The sequence below is a fragment of the Cavia porcellus genome, unplaced genomic scaffold (genome assembly GCF_034190915.1).
Source record: "Cavia porcellus strain 051 isolate PalLab524CR breed Dunkin Hartley unplaced genomic scaffold, mCavPor4.1 scaffold_1, whole genome shotgun sequence".
Lineage (NCBI taxonomy): Eukaryota > Metazoa > Chordata > Mammalia > Rodentia > Caviidae > Cavia > Cavia porcellus.
Genome location: NW_026947484.1, coordinates 25,127,416 through 25,147,552, shown reverse-complemented (window position 1 = coordinate 25,147,552; position 20,137 = coordinate 25,127,416). Strand labels below are relative to the sequence as shown.

Here is a 20,137-nt window from a genome sequence, read left to right as displayed (position 1 = left end):
TCTAAAATACAATAGATTCTAAAATACCATGGATTCTAAAATACAATAGATTAATGCATTCAAGTCCTTAATGGTAATAACTAAAAAATTAATTCTATGTCAAGGAAATGTATCCATCTAGAAACATTGCTTTAAAGCCAAATAAATATTTCTTTGGTCATCAAAATACACTAATAGAAAAATGCAGTTATTTACTATTAGAAGAAAAATGACATTTTATGAATGTTATTTGCAAATTCAGTTAATGGAATATTGTAGAAAGTATAAGTATGTGAGAAAGACATATGGACTGAACAAAACGTTAATGTCCAATGTTATAAGAGATTTGATGGAAAAATGTGTTTAAATTTCAATTAAAGACACATTGCCATTAATTCTCTCATGATACTCCCCTTTAAATATGCTTATTCCATCATTTTTGTCACATTAAAAAGGAGTATTGAAAGTCGTGTCTCATAAATGTGTCGTAAGGTGTACTGTCATGGCTAATCTACTGTCCTGAATCCATTAGAAATTTTTACCTTTAATAGTCATTTGACTTTGGGAGACATGTTGAAGTTGTATAGTACAGATATGGTGGATAACATGGATGAAGACAAACCTACTTTATTTAAATCTATCTTAATTTCTAGAGATTAATATAATATTTTAGAGTTTGCAATGTTACTTTATATCTAATAGTTGTTTAACCTCCATAACAATCTTAAAAAATACTTCCAGTAAAGTTGATGATTGAGCAAAATAGGCTATGTAGGGCCTTATGCTATAATGATATAGATAGAGAGATAAATAGATAGATAGAATCCACATTTACTGATTGCAAATTTAATTTACTACAAAAAGAACATATTTTAGCCTTACTTAGCCGATTAAGATATTGAAATGTTTCCAAGTCATAATACAGGGAACAGGAGAACCAGGGTCTTTGCAAATCTAGTTTGCTCAGATTTCAAGGGTCAGCTCCTTAATCTGGACATTATCATGCTTCTTTGGAGTAGGTTTTTGTATTCTAAACCTTTTAATCAATTCTTGATTGCTGTAGGTCTTCCGCACACTCGGATGACTATGGTAATGACAGGTGTTGACATTTTATATATTTGCACTAAAGCTTTTCTCCTTGGATCCAATCATTTAATATCTATAATAACCCTTAGTAGATACTGTTTTCACTTGACTGATAGATAAAGAAATAGAGACGCAAGGAGTTAAAGTTACAAGCCTACAATTATAATTGATATGTCAAATCCAGATTCTAAACTTAGGTAGCCTGACTCTAATAAAGGTAACACTTTTCTTCCCATGTTATTATCCTTCTATATAAAGATTGTGAAAGAAATCATGAAGTTATGAGTGAGTAAAAATATATAGTTAGTTTAAAGTGTCATTTTATGGTTAGGCAATTACTTATATTGAATTAAAAGAACAGTTACATATTCTTTGTATCTAGATAGAGGGGCATTAGGCAAAAGAAAACTAAAGGCCCCAATTTAGTTCTACACAGAAGGGAAAGAATGCTATTTGAGATGAGAGTATGATATAACTAATCATCAATATTTAAACCTTCCAACAATTTTCACTGTAATCACCATACTGTACAATAGATCTCTTGAATTTGTTTATCTTGTCTAGTTAAAATTTTATGTCTTTTGACTCTAAGTTCTAAAAGATCATCAGCAACTAATGTTCAATAAATATCTCAGAGAATTACCTTTAATATTAAAGAAAAAAAGAGTAAAGAAAGTGAAAGAAAGTCAGCCAAAGGAGTGTTACTACTGATTGTCAATGACATAACTTTTCTTCAAATTTTACTTTCAATCATAGAGGAGAATAGTGGAAATATTTGACTATGGTGACTTTTTAACCTTTCTTTTAATAGAATTTTAATTTTTTATTTAAAAAAAGTAAAACAGAGGAAAAGGATAGAAATGATACAAAACTAAATATGGCAACAATAGCAACAGAATATATAATGACACACAAAAAGTGTGGGAAGAATGAGTTAATAAAAGTCAAGCTTTATTGATTTTTCTTCAGTTACACATACATTAATCTGGGTTATGCATCTCAGTGCAAGGATAAAGTACTGCATAAGTTTTAATGTTTTTTAGGTGAGGCTTAGGCAGAATATACAGGAAAGTGTATCAAGGAACTAAACTTGGCTGACAATGTGATGGGTCAGTCTTTTGAGAATCATGGTTTGTTCAGTTATTTTTTTGGTCTTTGTTCTAAAATTTGAAATACAGTAGTGAAAAGACCCAAACATGGTTACCCTCAAGGATACATTCTAATATGGGAAATCAGACATACTCAAATAAGCAGCATATAGATAAATGATAAAGATAAAAATTGATAAGGGAGAGTGTAAATGTTTGGAATAGTTGAGAGTTTTGGGTGGGATGGCACGAGACGAACTAATTTTTTTTTTTTTAAAGACTGAGTTATTTGGATATCTGAGGAACAACATTCCAGGAAGGGACACAGGACTGTCCTTTAGACGGGACAGTATCTGTCATGTTTAACTAACAAACCATGCAGGTAGAGTAAGCAATTAAAAAGTGATCAAAGGAATCAAAAAGAAACAGCTGCCTGTTCATGGAGTCACTGTAAAGATGGAGATTTTGATTCTGTGACAGGAAACCATTGAATGGTTTTGAGAGGTGGCACAATCTGATTTATGTGTTAATGAGACCATATTGTTGTTGTATGAAGAATATATTAAGGAATGGTAAGTCCAAAAGTCTGGAGACAAGTTTCATAAGGGGGACAATAATTGGTAAGTTAAAATTGTAGAAGTGGCGGTAGTAAGAACCGGGTGTATTCTTTTATCAATCAGAAAATATTGCACAAAATTTACTCTCAGATATGTACAGATTCAAAATGTATACTGGTTATAAGGGAGATGTTATAACAAACTCCCATTAGATCTCAATATTACTTGAATCCTTCTGAGTTGGAGCACCAAATAGTTGTCTAAAAATCAGAGTGTATACCAAGTTAGTTCTGTGATCACATACAAAATAAACAGAAATCACTCTCCCAGGTGGCCTGTAGTTTGCTGCAGAAATACTATTAAATATCAAATGATGCACTATGAAATTTTCCTATGTTCATAGAATTTGCTTTCTCTCTTCTCAGATTCCCTCTCCATGACATCCTAAATGACTACTTCAACATACACTACAGTTTAACGTGTATCTATTTTCAAATATATCACTGCATTATAGCTATTTCTTTTATGTATTTCTCCTCCATCTGACTCTTAATAGTCTATCACTTATTTTCATGATTTTACACACAAATACACTTCCTTAATCTGAGATTTGTTCAGTACACTTTTGACTGACTGAACCAGTTACTGATATGTTTAGCATTCTGTAATTCAGTCCATATAAACTTCTAACACAGAGGTGAAGTACTCTTAAGACTTTAAATACCCTCTTGCTGCTCTCAGATTTAAGCTGGGATACTTTGGAGTGCTTGGTAAAGGGCAAGCACTTCAAAATGAAGCAACATTATCTTCAATTTCTGACTCACTGGTCAATTTCTGACTTATTTATGTTTTGCTCATGAAAGAAAATAGACTCTTACTGGTTTTGTTATTAAAAAAACAAAAGAAGGTTTATTATATAGTTTTATTACTTGTACTAAATATAGCAAATATCAGTAAAATTCAAGACAGAATCAAAAGTTGCTCTTCCCTTCTCTCCTTTCTAATTACCACTTGTTTTTTCAGACTCTATTTTGTCCTTTTCTTTTCTCTTTATTCAATTCTTTTTTTACCTATAGTCTGCTTATCTTTGTGTTCTCCAGTTCAAATACTAGAGAGGCATTATTATCAGCTACCTAGAGAGAATCTTTCAGGGCCACATCAGGGATGGGGATATGGGATCCTGCTGATCCATTTAGTGGTTTACCAAATGTGAAGGATGGTGACCCAACCTAGCATCATTTCCATCATCAGGGGTCCACAGAACCACAAAAAGAATTCACCTACTAAAATGGACTGTTGGAAAATTAGCATTCATCAGCAGACTTGATTTTCTAAAATTCATATCAAAGGGGAAAAACAGTCAGAAATAAATTTTTTGTCCACCTAATAAGAAATGAAGCTCTGAAAAGAAATATCACCTTTTATAAAAGGTATAGGAAAGCAAAGGTATTCAGTTCTACAGTATTTCCTAGTCATGACAATTACACTGCTTTTTACATTTACAAAATAAATGGTGTTTGAATATGGAGATAATCTCTACCTTTTTCACTTTCAAACTCACTTGAAATTCATCTAAAGAAGCAATAGCAGCATGAATAAAACTTAAGGCTATGGAGAGTTGGATGCTAGTGGGGACCCCTTGCAAACTGGGTTAGTCCGACCTTCTTTCTAGATGTAAATAGTTCCTATGATTCCCACTGAGAATCACTGGCTGTGGTTAGCTAAACTTTTCTTTAAAAATGATACAGATGGACAGAATAAGTTTATGCTTTCTTGGTAGGTGGCTTCTTGAGAACTTCACTGTATATTAGGTCTCTGGGAAAGATAAGTCATTATTGATTTTTTTTTTAATAGAAACCAGCTGCAAGAGAACAGGTGGCAGTCTGCTAAGGGCTTTCTAATATATCTTTCTGTGTGTGTGCAACAGAAGGATAGCCATTGGTTCTTTTAATATGTGAACAGATTTGAATGTGGGATCCAATATTTGATGAAAAAAAAAAGATGTTTATTTTCTTTTCACTTGTCTGGATAGCTTTGATTTAAAGTTGAGACTAAATGACAAATTGAATGAATCTTGCTCCTTGCTTCTCTCGGAATCAATTACTTCTGCTCAAATAACTTACTCCAGAAAGCTTCAGGGTATGCAGCAAATTCATTTATATGCTCTTAAGAAATGATTAGCATCCTAGTCAAGTAATAGAGTGCAGAAGACTGATTTATCTCACTGCTCTTCTATCTCTGCAGCTATCTGGAAAATCACAAGAGCCGTGCATGTTGAACTGGGCACACTGGTCTCTTGTGGTATGTGGAAATGAAACTTGCTGAGTTAATGAACTGTGGCGGAGCAGAAAAGAAAATGAGAGTAGCATAATGAATGAATCTAAGGGTCTTTGTTTCACCTCTTTACCCTGAGACCACTCAGACTCATCTAGGCCAAGACCCGGGGAGAGTAAACTGCTTCTGTTTAATTAGTACAGGTCAAGCTCATAGTATTTTCTTTGAACCTGTGGCTCCCTGTGAAAAAAATGAGCTGACCATAGTGTAGCCCTCTGGATATGAAATAGAGCATAATTATTTTAGATATTCCAAACATGTACAACTTCTGCTTTGATTTTACACTTACTTTGTTCTTTTTTCCACTTAATTTTCTAGTACACTGCACAGCTATGCTAATTTGGCACGGATGCTAAATATAAGGTCAGAGCATCTCACTTTGGTCTTTACTTGATTGCTTATCACCTTTGCTGAATGCCATTTCTATTTACTCCATGCATCTAATCTCATATCGGCACTGCATCTCATTGGCAGGCTAGTGTTCTTGTTTTTCTCTCTTTCCAAGCAGCTGTTCAATAATTTCATATGACATAATGTAAATGTATTTTCTATTCATGAGGGAAGAAAGTGAATTCCATAATCTTATACTATCTTCCATTACAGATTTCTTTTATCCAGTGATGAAAACAGGTTCTGTAGTTTTTGCATGTTTAATCTTTGTTGTAGAGAGATAATTTTACGGAATTATACAAATATTTATATTTTTCTTTTTAAAATTATGTGGCACATTTATGATAACTTTTTCAAGTCATTTCAATATTTATTCTAAGCCAAATGGACCAATTCCCTGGCTTCTCATTCATTGACACCTGCAAATAATCAGTGAAGATAATGAAACACATGAATATACATCACTACGTAAATTAACTCAGAAGCATTCTAGTATGGATTAGATTTGGAAAAAGTATATTCAGTGTGTATTTCTTGCGGAGGAAAAATGACTACAGGCTTTAATGCAACTTTTGGTTTCTACAGTTGATTAGACGCGTAGACTGAGTCAAATATTAAGATACTTTGGCTTCAATTTTTGGCACACAAAGAAATCTCCATGGTCTCAGAATGGAGAACAACATTAACCAGCAGGCACTGGGTCTGTCTGTCTACACAATTACTAGCACCCTTTGACTTCAGGTTTTAAATACCATATGGCAAGTTCATAAACACTTTAAGCAGGCTTTTCTGAGAAATAATATGAAATTACCACCTACCTGAGACTCAGGGAAATCAAAAAAGACATGCATTTTATGGATGCCTGCCTTTTGTTAGTGATTACACTGCCAGCAGCTATTAAAGATTTCCCATGTCGGTACATGGCAGAAAAGAATCTTACTGAAAATATGTAAGATGTATTTTTAAAGCAGTAATATATAATTAAAGAATGAACATTAACATTTATCAATTGCTATTCAGTTAATAATACATACATCCATTGAATAATATTTAATTGATACATTATCTTCAGAATTTGTTTGCAGAACACAAGTATGATTTTATAAAATCTTTCATAAAAGCCTATTAATAACAGGTAAAATTTTAATCTTCATAATTTGGCATCAAATTCTTTATGTGTTGGACCAAAACTGTTTATGAACTTCATTTTGTTTATTATTATCATATACATTGTGTTAAAAATCATTATCTATTCCCTAAGGTGACCATTTTCATTTTGATTTCTTTTTCCACAATCAAGTTCTCATATGTATATTTACAGTTTAGCATGAAACGAAAATCAAAATATGTAAGCCTTGACACACTTATCTTCTAGCTACCTCCTTTCTAATGAGTTGCAGTCAGCAATTTCTGTTAACACATCAAACCTTTAAAACATTCTATTATTGCTCCCCAAAGATTCAAGTACATAATAGTAGTGAGGTAATGATATAGTGTGTATTGGAGTAGAGAGACAGATTCAAGATTGCTGTGTATGCCAAGCAAAAAAATGATCTTATCACATTTGATAATAAAAGAAAAAGCAGCACATTTATTGAAGTTAGGGGGAAAAGTGTGCTCACGTAGTACGTGTTCCTGCTCCCATCAACACAGGTGGCACTGGAAAGATAATGCCAGAATGGCAAGGGAGTAGGGAGGAAGAAGACACATCAGGCTTCTGTGTTTACAAGTGCTTTTTGGTTCTTTCTCATTGGTTCTTTCTGGTTATGACTGATGGAAATAATGGACAGTGTGAGTCATCTCAGGGCATCCAGGGAGGATGACTTTCTCACAATTCACTCCATTTTAACTACATGCATGTCATGTGTGTGAACTGTTAATGAAATTCAAGTAGAGAAAGGGTTACTCTAGGTTACCATGGGGTTGACATCCATGTGCTTGAGCCTGGAACTTTAGAGATTTCCTGAGAACATGTTAGTCTTATTTCTTTCTTCTTTTAGGCCAGCAGAAGCAAGATTGGCACTGGAGTGTTATGCAATTCAGGTGGATAGAGGGATTGATCCCATAGTCCCAGAAGTTCTATCTGTACTATTTCCCTGAAAAATCTGATTCCCCCAAGATCTTTAAGGGACACGGAAAGAGGAATGTTCATCTTTCATGGCAACTTCCTGCTGAATAGAGGTGCCATCTTTCCTGTGTGGGACCAATCACCAATCATTTTAAGCTCTGTTGCACAGCATCCTGGATCTAAGTAAAAATCCTGAAATGGGACAATGTAAAGAGCCTCTGATGCACCGGGATTATTTTAGAGAGCAGCCTGCATGGCAGCTGAGCATGTCTGAGAATTAACGTGGGAGAACCCAAGGTGCTCTGATGTTCCCTGCAAGGGCTGGCTGCTACCTCAGTTGAGAGATTTATTGCCTCAAGGAGATGAAGGCTCTTTTGTCCATGTTTTATTGGCTCCATCATTGACTGATGACTAGTCAAAAGGCCTGTTTCTTTCCAGGTAACTGTGTGCCTATATTGAACCAGAAATGTAAGCATGAGGTCAGCATGTATATTGACCTTTTTGTCTTAGGCAAGTTGAACAGCCCAAATGAGGCCAACACATTCTGTCCTTTGAACTGAGGTCCCATGAGGGAGTCTTCTCATTAAAGCATAACCCACTTGGTAACGGTGTTCTTTACAAAGTACTGCAATCCATGAACCATGTGCCAGGTACTCTACCCGTGGCTGTTCCTCCAGATTTTGGTGACCTGTGTAATTCTGGGCAATGATTTTCTCATGTTTATGTTCTACCTGCTGGTTAGTTACAAGGGGGATAACTGGGCTTGGGCTTTTCCAAGACTGAAGACAGATATCTGGATTTCCAATACGATGGCCTGATATTTAGCTATCCTTTCTCCAGTCATGCACAAATTACTCCTGAGCTTTAACCGACCCTTATCCTCGTGTAAGGTTAAAACTAAGAGATTTTGTGTCAGTGTTATCTTCAGAGCTTCCTGAACTAAGGGTGCCATAGTGGCTATTAATTATTGACAGCTAGGCCAGCCCTGTGTCACCTCATGTAGCCATTTGGAAAAGTAGGCAGGTGTTTGGTTTTCATGGCCTGTATACTCCGTTAGCACTCAAGTGGCTGCCTCATATTTCAGTCACAAAAAGAGAAAAAGACAAACATGGGTGCCCCCTGGAAGAAGCATGGAAAGACCTTTGGGTGACAATGGTCAATTTTAAGGGTTCATTTCTAGTCTTCAAACTGTCTCACATAAAGGTTTGGCTGTTACTCCAAAAGGGAGTATGTATATGTGGCAGGCACCTGTCATTCTCATAAAGCTCCACAGCAGCTATTAGGCTCTGGAGGACCCAAGTGACAGATTTCCTGTTTTCTTGAGAATACTTGCTTCTTTCCTCATGCCGCAGATAGATCACATTTAGCTGAGAAATCTGGGCCTTATGTTAGGACATTTTGCAACTCTTTTTTTTTTGTTTGAAAATTTAGACTCTTAATGGTGTTTGTATCAGATAATTCCTTGGTGGGGCTACAAATTAGGAGGTTATTTATGTACTGTCATAATCCTCCTTCTCATCGATTAATTCTTGAGCTAAAACCTATGTAAAGAGATGGGGGTTATCTTTAAAACCCTGAGGTAAAATAGTCCAAGCATTTTGTTGTCAAAGTCCTGTTTGGGATCTTGCCACTCAAAGGCAAACTATTATTGGGATCTAGGCACCACGGGGATACAAAAGGAGGCATCTTTGAGATCAAGGCCAGAGAGCCAAGTGATGTCTCCTGGGATCTGTACTTGGAGGGTGTATGGGTCTGTTGTTAAGGGTCCCATGGCCTCAGTCACAGCTTTGAGATATTATTCTAGGCTGAATTCTCCTGATGGTTTAACTATTAGTAAAACTGATATGTTGAACTAGAAGTGGCATGAAAGCAGCAACTCTGTAGCCAAAAATTTATCAACAATGAGGTTTGCTCCTGCCTAGCCTTTTTCTTAGGTTGATACTCTCCTTGTGACTGTATTGATTAGGGCTTAATATTGATTATTACTTAAGGGTCTTAAGCTCAGTGACTACTATAGCACCCTTTGACTGTCCTCCCTAGAGTGCCAACATACCAGGCTTAGGCTCAATTCCTGGTAGAGAAATTTGGTCAAGAGCGTTCAGTTTGACCAGGTCTCTGGGAACTGGGTCATGGGTTGCCAAAGGTTTGAATGACAAGTGGTCCTGACTTGGTAGAATACATCTCTTCTAGTTAAAGGTATGGGGCATTTCAGTTGTACCATGAAGACATTTTGGAGAAGGAAACCTTCAACTTCCAGTTCTGAATGAAGTATGGAAAGTTTCCTGGTTGACTGCTTCAAAGCATACAATTGAAGAATGGGATAATAACTCACTCCGATAGATTAAAATTTAGTAAGACACTTCAGTATTGCAAAGGAAAATAGTTTGCTTACTACATCTAGAGTCCCCTGAGGCTTTCTGCAAGGTGATAGGATATTTCTGTGTGGGAGCCATGGATGCCACCTTGGGCACCAGCATCCAGTGGCTGGGCACTCTTCCCTGGTGGTCATGGTGACTGCTGACTTCATCCCCTTCAGGAATGACAGAAGTCCCTCCTCAGATGCCAAGGGTCCTTCTCCATGATCTGATAGGCCCATATGTACTCCATGGCTTTAGAGGCCACTCCTTTACCCACTGTCCTGGTTGCTGGCACTCAAAGCACTCTGGTTTCCTTCACTCTGAATGACCTTGATTCTCCTTGGTGCTGCAGACTACATCAGGAGCCTTATAAATTAATAAAGACATGACTTTAGGCTGTATTTGTTCCTTGGTCTGTTCCCATTTATCCTCTACTGCATCACAGTTAATAAAAATCAAGTAAGACACAACAACTAATTGACTTCCCTCAGCTTGTAGGTCTTTATGGAATCTCTGGAGTTTTCTCTTAATATCTGGAGCTGATTGACTAATAAAAAATTGTTCTAAGATAATTTGACCTCCACTTTGGCCTCCTATGGGTAGCAGTACCACTTTCTTTTGGACCTTTGGATCTCCCTCTATGGCCACAGCCCATCTTCTGTTCAGGGACTACAGAACTGGAATAACCTTCTGGTTGAAAGCCTCCAGCCAGATATAAATCCACTTAATGTCACAGTATGCCTGTCTAAGGAGAGATGTTAAACACATTTCCACTGGGAGCCCCAATAAAGACCTGATAATCTTTTTGCAGGAATGCCTCTTGGGACCCCTGAGTGACAGGTTAAGTGATTTAACAAATGGCCCTCAGTCATGTCCCAGCATAGGCCAGTAGGTGGCAGTCGAAGAACAGAGGATAGTGCATGTCTCTAGGGGAAAAAGGAGAGTTATTTAGCATCCATTGCCACTGTCTGAGAAGGACCTGGTTTTAAAATCTGAGCCCTTGTATAGGAATCTCACACCTCCACAACTGCTTCCTCTGTTCCTGATTTCCTGTATTTTTCCTGGCTCATAACAGAAAAGGAGACAAGCTGTCTGACAAATGAAAACTCCACAATGAAAAGTCATGCAAGTAAAACCTTCACAATGAAAATTCAGTTAGCAATCACAGGTTATACATCTTTCTAGACAAAGCATGAACTTGAGCCCTAAGCTTTGTGATAATACTGAAACCAAGTATAATAGAAAGAGGAAGAGAGGTAATATTAGAGAAATAAATCCAGGAAGAGATATCCATGGACAGGGTCTGGGACCCAGCAGAATGACAGATGTGAAGGGCTGGGACAGCCACCTCAGCACCATGAATCCATACACTTTTATTTAGTTACTTATTTATTTTTATTTTAAAGAGAATAAAACCAAACAAAGCAAAACAGAACAAAGCCAATCAAAACTAACCAGTACGCTCAGCGGCATAAGCGCCTGCCTTGCAAGCAGGCAGTCGTGAGTTCGATCCCTGGTACCGGTAAAAACGAAAAAGACAAAAAAAAAAAAAAAAAAAAAAAAAAAAAAAAAAAAAACTAACCAGTACAAATGACCCAGGACTTCAAAACGATGGGAAATCAACAATGGCTTATAATGCCTTCTGCTGTCTTCAAAACAGCTGCAGATATCTTCAGACATACTAAAAATCAAACAAACAGAGCAGAATAGAATCAGTAAAAATAAAACAATAAACACAATAAAAGACTTCAGAAGAATAATAAATCCCAAATGGCCTCCACGATATGTCCTGCCATCCTTGAAATAGCTGCCATGTCATCTGTCTTAGTTACTTTTTACTCTCATTGTTGAGACAAAATACCTGATCCCCAAAATTAGGGAAGGAAAGGCTTATTTCTTACAGTTGTTGGAGGTTTCAGTCCACTTCCAGTCCAGTCCAGGTGTCAGGCACTTGGACTTGGCTCAGCTTAGCTCCATCCCCAAAGACACAGCATAGCATGGCAGGGCAGCCATTCAAGGCTGCTGCAAACAGCAAGTGTGAACCGGCAAGAGAGAGAGAAGCACTTTCCTGTCACTACATCGTATCCTGGCTCCACCCATAAGTGGGTTTTTAAATCACAAAGCACCACAAGTTTCCTTCCCTGTTCCCATGGTGGAGCAATAAGCTAGAACTCTACCCTCCGAATCTTTACCTTTCCTTTTAACCAGCCCCAGAAAAAAAAGCCAATGAATGTGATGTTTTTTGACAGATAAAAGCTTTAGGAGGAAGGAAGCAACCGCAAGAGGATTGGAGCTATCCCAGGGGACACACAGGGAAGAAACACAATCCTCAGAAGGATAGCAAGTTGGGAAGAACCCGTAGACTCTACTGGGTAATACAAATAACTGTAGACACTAATCAAGTGGCCACTGAAATCCATACTCCTAACTGTCCCCCCAGAATGAAACCACGGCATCAAATACACCATTGCACACACCTTAGTCCCAAAAGAAAGATCAAGGAAGCAATTTGGGGAACCCTCTCCTGTTCAAAGCACCCTGACCCAGTGTGAGCTAACATGGTGGTGGCCCTGGCTTGGAGTAAGATCTCTCCATGTCAGCAAGTCTGGGATCTGAAGGCCTGCACAAGCTGTGACACTTGTCAGGCACCTGGACTTGGCTCAGCTCAGTTCCATCCCCAAAGAGACACAGGAAATGCCAGCCACTGGCTAAAAGGACCAAGCTTAACAACACGTGCAAACAAATAAACCCCAATGGCTGCATGGTAGCCCTCCCACCCTAAATGAAGGTCAAAACTCCTTGCTCCACAGCTGGAGACTTGTCTATTGTGGTGAACAATACTGCTGGTGATAAGCTGTTTGTCTTGTGCCCACAAAAAATATTCTCTGTCACTTATAGGAAAAAGAAGAGAAGAGAAGAGAAGAGGAGAAGAGAAGAGAAGAGAAGAGAAGAGAAGAGAAGAGAAGAGAAGAGAAGAGAAGAGAAGAGAAGAGAAGAGAAGAGAAGTGAAAATTTCTCCCCCAAAGGGACTTAGATTTTTTCTTGGCTGGGCTTTCTCTTCTGGTTGTTGTTTCTTGCATGGGCTGACCAAGAAAGATATGATGTGAGTTGGATCCAAGAGATAATTCCAGATCCTTGTGCATGTGAAGCAAAGAATTGCAAGAATGTATCCAATGGTAAAAGAAAAAAATAATACATTTACTGAAATTAATGCGGAAGGTGTTGTCCGGGAGGGTAGGTTTGTTCTAGCAAAAACAAAAATGTGGTATGAATGAGAATAAAAGTGATGGAGGGGCATGTGGGAGAATAGGGAGAAAGAAGGTGATTCAGTTTTCAGATTTAAAAATGTGCACCCCCCCGCCCCCATGCCTCTCACTGGATCTCTCAGGATATGACTGACAGAAAAGATTGACAGCGTTCTGAGTCATGTCAGGGGGTGTTCAGTGTGCATGATTCTTCCATAGCTCACTCGGTTTTAATCAGACGCATGACATGCTGTCTCCCTGAATGAACTATTAATTAAATTCAAGTGGGGAAAAGGTTACTATTGATCATAGCTATGGGATCTGACATTCATGTGCTGTGGCCTGGAGTTCAGAAAATTTTGAGATATTCATTATTTTATTTCTGTTTCTCTTTGGGTGAGGGAAACATAACCAAGTTCAGATAGACGGCCAAGGGATGATGAACCCATGCCCCTGAATGTGCTATTGTACTAGAAGAATAAAATAGGTAAATATTGACCGAAGGAAGATAGGGAAAGTCATGATTTAAAAACTCTAAAGAAAAACTGTAGCTTCAGGTCTAAATTTATTACAGTCTTTCTCTTCTAGAAAGTCATTCAAAAACTTTCCCCCCCTACAGTTCTTGAAAATACCTACGTCTGCACCCAAGATTTTCATCCATATATGTGCTTCTCGCCTATGGAATGGGCTTTTACTTTTCCACCTAGGATCTGTCCATCCTTTTCCTGTGTGATGGCCTTTCCAGTGGGCCGTCACTCTCCACCTGCAGGATGGGCCACTTCCTGTCACTTGTTAATTAAGTCCTCTCTTTCCATGGATTTCTGGTCAGAAATCCACATAGTATACCCAACTCGTGGTCACAAGGCCCCTCTCTCTCTCTTTAGGATCTGGACTCAGTCTCTTTTAAAACTCTGCCTAATAAAGCTGTTCATGCCTCTCATAGATGCGCCTTGAAACTCCTTTTATTTTGTTACACAAGTCAGTGAGTGTAAAACATTTCCCACAGGTTGGGTAAGTCTAGACTCTCCTTCTCTTTTCTGGGGAATCTTCTCTGTCTTTGTTCTTTGACAATGGGATCTTAATAATTTCCTACTTAAAGATATGACAAATGGGAAAATCAATGTTATCTCTCCTAGTTCATATATAGACATTTTATTCCAAGTATAAATTAGAAGACACTAATTCTTTTCCAAATAGTATAATTTTTAATTTACTCAGAGGTCAAATTTAAGTACTCTCAGGCATATCTAACACTATGAAATTGTTTTCCAGTACTACTGTATTTTATGACTCCAAAATAAGTAGATATTTAATCCAGAGCTATCTTTACCTTGAATATCTGTAAATTCACAAACTTTGAGAAACTTTCCACAATTTAAATTATATATAAAGTCAATAAGATAAAAAAGAATAAATATTGATAGCTAAGAATGATAGCTGAGAATTGTGAAAGAAACTATGTTATATTATACAGTTTGACACAGAAAGTAAAGTTCACGGTACACTGAATCGTCAAGGAAAAACTTACATGTACTTTTTAAGGGAGAAACAAAGAAATCGAATTTGAAACTGTTTCATAATAATGGTTAAAATAAAGCCTTCCTTCCATGAATTTTAAATTTTCAATGTATTTCTAGATTATTTGTCTGAAATAGCTCCCGGGAAGCTGGGAAAATACAAACTGAATGTAGCAGTAATGAGTAAGCAGACATCGTTAGAATACACTGAGATTTCTGAACACTTACTAGGTTCAGGAAGCTCAACTAGGCAGATTGTGAAAGTCTTCTGCTCAGAGTTCTTTTTAAATTCTGTATAGGACAATACTATTCAACCCAGAAAATCAAACGCTGACCACAGGAAACACCAAACAAATAAAGGCAAAAGGTTCCATCAGCAGACTAGAGCAGAGAGCATCCTCAGAAAAAGGAGAACAGTCTCATAGCTTAGTAAACAAATATCTGGGAAATGTACGTTGATATATATATATATATATATATATATATTTTTTTTTTCTCTCTCTCTCTCTCTCTCTCTCTTTTTATTGGTACCGGAGATCAAACTTATGACCGCCTGCTTGCAAGGCAGGTGCTTATGCCGCTGAGTTAAATCCCCAGCCCCAGTTGTTTCATATTTTAAAATTAGGTCAGAAGTACATTCAGGGCAGGATTATGTATAGTTCATTCTACTTGGTATGTACTTAATACCAGACATATGTCTTAGTACATCTTGAGCCTTAAATGTCTATTCAGTGAGTTAATGATTTACTCAAATGCTTTCAAGTTACATATTGCTTTTACTGTAAACTCTTTGTGAACTCCAAACACATCATTCAAATAATTTTTTTATTTTTAAATTTAATGACAAGTAAATATAAAGATTAAAATAGGTGGTAAAATTTGTGGGTTTAATTCAGTCAATCATTAGGTTAGCATGGTTTCACAGGGGCCAATTAAAAATTTGTGTATTATCTTATATCTGCTAGAGCAGATAAAGTATTTTATACACTGGTATATACTAGTGTACCATTAAAAAAAAAAACTAAAATGATGGTTTTTAAAGAGAACCAAGTTATGATTATAATTACATAGTCCAACACAAAAAAATCCACGGATGATCAGTACAAAATAGCAAGGTAACACTGGGACAGGGGAAGAAGTTGTTTCCGAATTTCAGAATCAGACTAATATGACCTTACCCTGTGATCCTGTCTGTGCTTACCCCTGGAATCCATCTTGCCAAGGCCAAAGCTGCCTCTGTCCCTGCCATTTCGGCACCCTTGGAATCCCCAGGACCCCCTCCATGGCCCCAATAACCACCTCGATTAGAGCCTCCTCTGCCACCACTATGATCATCTCCATAGTTACCCCTGTATGGGCGCATCCTGGACCCCTTCCTGGGCCATATGGTTTAGGGATGTTACACTGGTTGTATGCATTTCTCCAAAAAAACGTTCTCACACTTAGGATTAGGACACTTCCGGTCCCCAGCTTGCTGCGGTCTTCCACCACCACCACCTCCACTGGGGAATCCTTCCTGGCCGCTACCACCAGTGCAGCCACCTCTTCCATGACCCATGGGTCCTCCTATCCTTCAGCCTCCTCAGCCATTGCCACCTCCTTGATTAAAGTCTGCTTGATGGGTAGCAAAGGAGAATTTAAAATAGGATTACTGGAGAATTCTTTACCATCAAACCACAATCACAGCTTGAGTAGATGAGGTCTCATCAAATGATGCCATTACCACTCCCTTCAGCTTGCCCCCTTCCCTGTCTGTGTGTAAATTAGTCATGAGTTGCTCAGTTTTCTTATTGGTCTTAATAATACCAATCTGCTTGAATAAATTAGCTACAGACTCGATTGTAGGGGCTGGGGATTTAGCTCAGCAGCATAAGCACATGCCTTGCAAGGAGGCAGCCGTGAGTTCAATCCCTGGTACTGATTAAAAAAAAAAATCAGACTCGATTGTAATGTCCCCACCCAGGCTCTGCACAAAGATGGTGCTGTTATCTGAATGATCTTGTTCATAATTGTAATGTGATCCTTGGTCCCCAGGGCCAACATTTATTGAGGCCACTTCTGTCACTTCCATCCATGATGCCTCTACGTCCACAGCTACTTCCTTGATCTCTGGCTTCATAGCCAGTTGTAACCACAGCCACCACCTCTGTCTCAGCCCCCACAGTCCTGTTGGCCTCCCCTATAGCATCACTGCCTCCATTACTCTGGTCCCAACAGCCATAACCACGGCCACCACTCATGGAGGACTGATCTTGGCCGTAGTTGTTTCCACAATCCCGTCCACCTTCTCCACTGCTATTATTGTACTTTTCTGTTGTCCACAGCACTGAGGGGGATTATAGAAGCTTCAGTCTTGTCCATAGCTCTGCTCCTGAAAACCATAGCTGAACTGTTGGCCACAGCCCCCACTCTGGGGCTGCCCATTGCTGCTGCTCTGAGAACTGCCACCATAACTTCCCAAGGTGCTGCTGGGAGCTGACTGCTGACCATAGCTAGGCTAAGAGGACTGCTGCTCAGAAGATGACTGGGAACTCTGGTTGGTGCCATGGCTGCCAGTGGAGCCATAGCCCTGGGGATTTGACTGAGTGTCATGATCTGTGTTCTGAGTCTTTCTGTAAGAAGAACCATAGCTTCTCTGGCCATAGCCTGAACTGTCTGATCTCTCGCCATAACCACTGTAACTCTGCTGTCCACCGGGCTGATTGCTCTGTTGGGATTAGCCCTGCCCAGGCTGGGTGGGGTAGGTTCCATAGCTCTGGGTTGCTTGTTGTAGAGTTGATTGAGGCCATGTCTGCGCACATGCACACAGGCTGACAAGCAATGAGATTCCAGTATCACACAGCACTGACACCTCAAGAATCAAACTCATACACCAAGTTTTTACAGGCAGTCCTATCCATATATCTATTAGAGAAGAACTATAGTCTGAATTTATTTTTTCATCTCTGGGTTTAGTTTAAATTATAACATACTAAAGGCAAACATTTTATATAGGTATGAAGGATTTGGCAGAAATCCTACAAAATCGGGCATTGTATTTTCTAACAAGGGAGAAGTTTCAAAAACATTTTGATAGATTAAGCTGTAATTGTTGTGTAGCAGAGTATAATTGCCCATTCATATTGGAAATGGGATCCACTGAGAGGAGAGGCTCTGTGTACACACAGAGCACTTGTGCAAGCAAGCACTCATTTTGCTGAAAAACGGCACTCAAGAGGGTCAGATATACTACCTGGCACTTCATAAACCCTAATAAGAGTTTAAAAGCACTTTTTTTGAGTGATCTTTTTCTGTTAAAATTAAGCAAATAATATAAGCCTAGTGAAACTATAAACATTTATCCACAGTAATCTTTGCAAGTTCAACTTCCTCCTTTACAATTTGGAACCAAATGACATTGCTGCATAAATGCTATTCAAATGGTGACTAGCCACACTGTAATATAGATAGTATAACTGGGGCTGTGGAGCTCTTACCCTGCACTCACTGCTTATTCATGGCCCTCACTCAACCAAACTTGGACAATAGCCCAGGGTTAAAGCCCTAATTCTTGCCTTACATTACCTTGAAGCAGAAACAAGAAAAGCCAAGACTACCAAACCTGCCCTGGAAGATTCCAAACTTGCAAAGCAGGGCACCTGTGCGCCAGACCTGCCTGCAAGAACTGCAGTGACATTACTTCACCTGGAGCTTACTGAAAGTTTCTCTATGTGACTTGCACCTTACATGCACAGTTAAAACAAAAGGAATTCTGGGAAAGGATGTGTGTAGCAGACATGGCTGAGATGACTCCACATCCTCTCTATAACGTCCTAGAAGACCTTCATGTGAGGTGTCTCAGAGCTAGGGTCACATTTTAATCCCTACCAGTTATTCTCAGTGCTCGTGCCTTTTCCTTTTCACAGGTGCACGTCTGCTCACTCGGAGGCCACTATCACCTTAATACACTTGGCTGTTTATTCATTGGCTTCCACATTTGATAAGAATCAAAGATGCTCATGAATTGCTGTTTGCTTTTGAGTGCTTCTGAGTGCAAGAATCGAAGAACCTGGCCTGGATCCCATCACTCAAAGTAACAGGAGGGCTCTAGAAATCAGTAACGAATCTATGAGTCAAATGTAAAGTGAGAAAACCTAAAGATTCATTTGCATTCTTACAAATGCTTTGGAGTATTTAACTATATCGTAATTCAAACAGAAATGCACTATCTTATGAGTATAATATTTCATGGGAACCCAAGCAACATACATAAGAAGAAAACTCCTTGCCTCCTAGCCTATGGGACAATGGAAGCTCATTATAAAGAAGAGTTATTTTTCTCTATGAAGTGTAGATATTTGAAAGCTATAAAATGATGTAATATTTTAATGTTGGTGAAAGGAAGGATACCAAGTAGTTAGCCTGAGATAATTTCATTCACTTTACTTGGTATATGCCTTAAGGGAAAGAAAAAAAAAGACAGAGGATCAGGTCATTTTTTCTTAAGAAATTGGAATTCTGTATAAACAAATGATATTTCATAAAAGCAAGGGATCTTGTCTCTGAATGCTCATAGCGGCAGCATATTTAGGAAGTGGAACATATAGTCTAAGACATAATTTTCTGGATAATATTTAGATATTGCATCTTTTTCTGAGGGGTTAAAATAAATAGTTTGTGATGCAAATGTCGCTGCTCTGCTGGGTAATTCCTTAAACTTGTATTTCTGAAGCTGAAAGATGAAACTTGGGAAGGCACTGTTACTATGCCAGAGATTTCTCTATTTTGTTAAGGCTTATAGATTAGTCTGTATTTGTGAGGTTATTGATATACTTGACTATCAGATCAGAATGCTAATGTATCCAAATATCATACTTTAATCTGATTTATTCTTCTGTTTTTAGGTAAAGGGAAAGTATAAATCTATTTTCAAATTTATTTTCTTATGATAAAAATCACAATGAGAAACAGACAATTGTCATTACTGAAATATATTTTATCACTTTTTCCCAAAATATTTCCATTAAAATATATTCATGTATTCATTTTTTCAAGAAAGTTTCAGAAACTGATCACAATTTTATCCTTCAAGAGTCTCATAAAGTGGTGCAGAAAATAAATTAATAAGTAAGTAATTATATAGGACGATATATACCTAAACATTCATTGTCACTTAATTATCTGTTGTTCAGAAGGACAATTATCAAGAATAGTCGCCTAGTTACTTTTGTCTTTAATGAAAATCTTATTTCTGTATAAAGTTAGTGATTCAGGAAAATCAAGACAAAGTATCCCATATTAAAAACACTTGTGGCTTACATTATTCGGTTGATGTAATCTGTTGTATAAATTCTTAAAAGCCTGACGATTAAAAATATGTTTGAGTATATTACCATTGAAAAATAATATACAATCATTTCTCTCTTAAACATAGAGCGTTAGATATTTTAACTGGTAAAAAAAAATCTATGTGGTTGCCTGCATTCTTAGCACTCTAGGAGGCTGAGTCAGGAGGATTACAAAGCAGAATCCATCCC

The 20,137-nt window shown here is 37.9% G+C and overlaps 1 pseudogene; it reads right to left on the bottom strand.

Moving 5' to 3' along the window:
• Positions 1–15,784: 15,784 nt before the first annotated feature.
• On the bottom strand, positions 15,785–17,490 carry LOC100721863 (RNA-binding protein FUS-like; annotated as a pseudogene).
• Positions 17,491–20,137: the final 2,647 nt, after the last annotated feature.